Source organism: Otolemur garnettii, unplaced genomic scaffold (assembly GCF_000181295.1).
Source record: "Otolemur garnettii isolate 467f Iridium unplaced genomic scaffold, OtoGar3 scaffold00017, whole genome shotgun sequence".
Classification (NCBI taxonomy): Eukaryota; Metazoa; Chordata; class Mammalia; order Primates; family Galagidae; genus Otolemur; species Otolemur garnettii.
Genome location: NW_003852412.1, coordinates 5817780 through 5819882, shown reverse-complemented (window position 1 = coordinate 5819882; position 2103 = coordinate 5817780). Strand labels below are relative to the sequence as shown.

Genomic DNA, 2103 nt, shown 5'->3' with positions numbered 1-2103 from the left:
GCTTCACTGCTCACAGCAACCTCCAACTCCTGGGCTCAAGTGAGTCTCCTGCCTCTGCCTCCCAAGTAGCCGGGACCACAGGCACCCGCCACAACACCCGGCTACTTTTTGGTTGCAGCCATAATTGTTGTTTGGCAGGCCTGGGCTGGATTCAAACCCGCCACCTTAGGTGTATGTGGCTGGCGCCTTAGCCACTTGAGCCACAGGTGCTGAGCCATTTTTTCCTTTTTTCTTTGACACAGAGTCTCATTCTGTCACCCTGGGTAGGGTGTCATGACATCATAGCTAACAGCAACCTCAAACTCTTGGACTCAGGCCATCCCCATCCTCTAACCTCAGCCTCCTGGGACTACAGGTACCAGCCACAACACCTGGCTAGTTTTTTTTTCTATTTTTAGTAGACACAGGGTTTCACTCTTGTTCAGACTGGTCTTGAACGTCTGAGTTCAAATAATCCAGCCTCTTTGGCCTCCCAGAGTACTGTTTGAAATTTTCTAAACTAAAACATTAAAAAATTATCTCTGCATCATTGAGTATTGGAAGAAAAAACTAAAGTCCCCTTGTCCCAAAGCCAGTGTTTAAATTTGAGAAAGGTGTTTTTCCGCATAGCTCCCTTAATGACAGGTAAGTTTATGAACTGCCCTTTGCGAGGTCCACTCTGGAGGTCTCCATTAGACTGTCCACCCTGTATTCTGTACCCCAGGAGGACTTGAAAACTAAACTCAGATGAGCAAATTGACTCAGGATGCAAGCTTACTGCAATGTTCTGCTTAATTCCAGAATTCTTGTTGTCATTTGATTTTTAATGTGAATATTCCTTGATTCCTGAACAACACACCAATCAATTTAAGAATGTTTTCAAAAACACTTTATCCAGAAATGTTACTTGTCTTTTTTTTTTTTTCTTTTTTTGAGACAGAGTCTCAAGCTGTCACCATGGGTAGAGTGCTGTGGTGTCACAGCTCACAGCAACCTCCAACTCCTGGGCTCAAGTGAGTGTCCTGCCTCCACCTCCCAAAGAGCTGGGATTACAGGAGCCTACCACAACGCCCAGCTATTTTTTTGTTGCAGCCATCATTGTCGTTTGGTGGGCCTGGGCTGGATTCGAACTCACCAGCTCAGGTGTATGTGGCTGGTGCCTTAGCCTTTGAGCCACAGGCGCCAAGCCATGATACTTGTCTTAAGGAAGTAAGTAAAGGAACCAACCCAACTGTATTCTGCTGGGCTCATCTATGCTAAAATCTAAGTCACTCCACAAGACTAGAATCTCTTAAAAAAATGACTTTTTAGGCTTGGTGCTTGTAGCTCAGCAGCTAGGGCACCAGTCACATACCAGAGTTGAAGGGTTTGAATCCAGGCTGGGCCTGCCAAACAACAATGACAACTACAACCAAAAAATAGCCAGGCATTGTGGCAGGAGCCTGTGGTCCCGGCTACTTGGGAGGCCGAAGCAGGAGAATCGCTTAAGCCCAGGAGTTTGAGGTTGCTGTGAGCTGTGATGCCACTGAAACTCTGTTTCAGAAAAAAAAAAAAGAAAGAAAGAAAGAAAGAAAATGACTTTTAAGGGCAGCGCCTGTGGCTTAGTGAGTAGGGCACCAGCCCCATATACTGAGGGTGGTGGGTTCAAACCCGGCCCTGGCTAAACTGCAACCAAAAAATAGCCAGGTGTCGTGGTAGGCGCCTGTAGTCCCAGCTACTTGGGAGGCTGAGGAAAGAGAATCGCCTAAGCCCAGGAGTTGGAGGTTGCTGTGAGCTGTGATGGAACAGCACTCTACTGAGTATGGCAAAGTGAGATTCTGTCTCTACCAAAAAAAAAAAAAAAAAGAAAGAAAAGAAAATGACTTTTTAAAAAAGACTCATGATACTATAAAAAGAGGAGGAAAAAAGGAAGGATGGAAGGATTAAAAATTAAAGAATATAAGGGGAACAAAAAAGCAAGAGAAGGTTCGGTGCCTGTGGCTCAAGTGGCTAAGGTGCCAGTCATATACACCTAAGGTGGCGGGTTTGAATCCAGCCCAGGCTCACCAAACAACAATGCTGGCTGCAACCAAAAAATAGCCGGGCGTTGTGGCGGGTGCCTGTGGTCCCAGCTACTTGGGAGGC

General features: G+C 46.2%; 1 protein-coding gene across 1 annotated transcript in view; it reads right to left on the bottom strand.

Annotated features, from left to right (window-relative positions):
* Window positions 1–2103, bottom strand: part of NAIP (NLR family apoptosis inhibitory protein) — a 34716-nt gene that overhangs the window by 25364 nt on the left and 7249 nt on the right. The gene's annotated exons all lie outside the window — the stretch shown is intronic.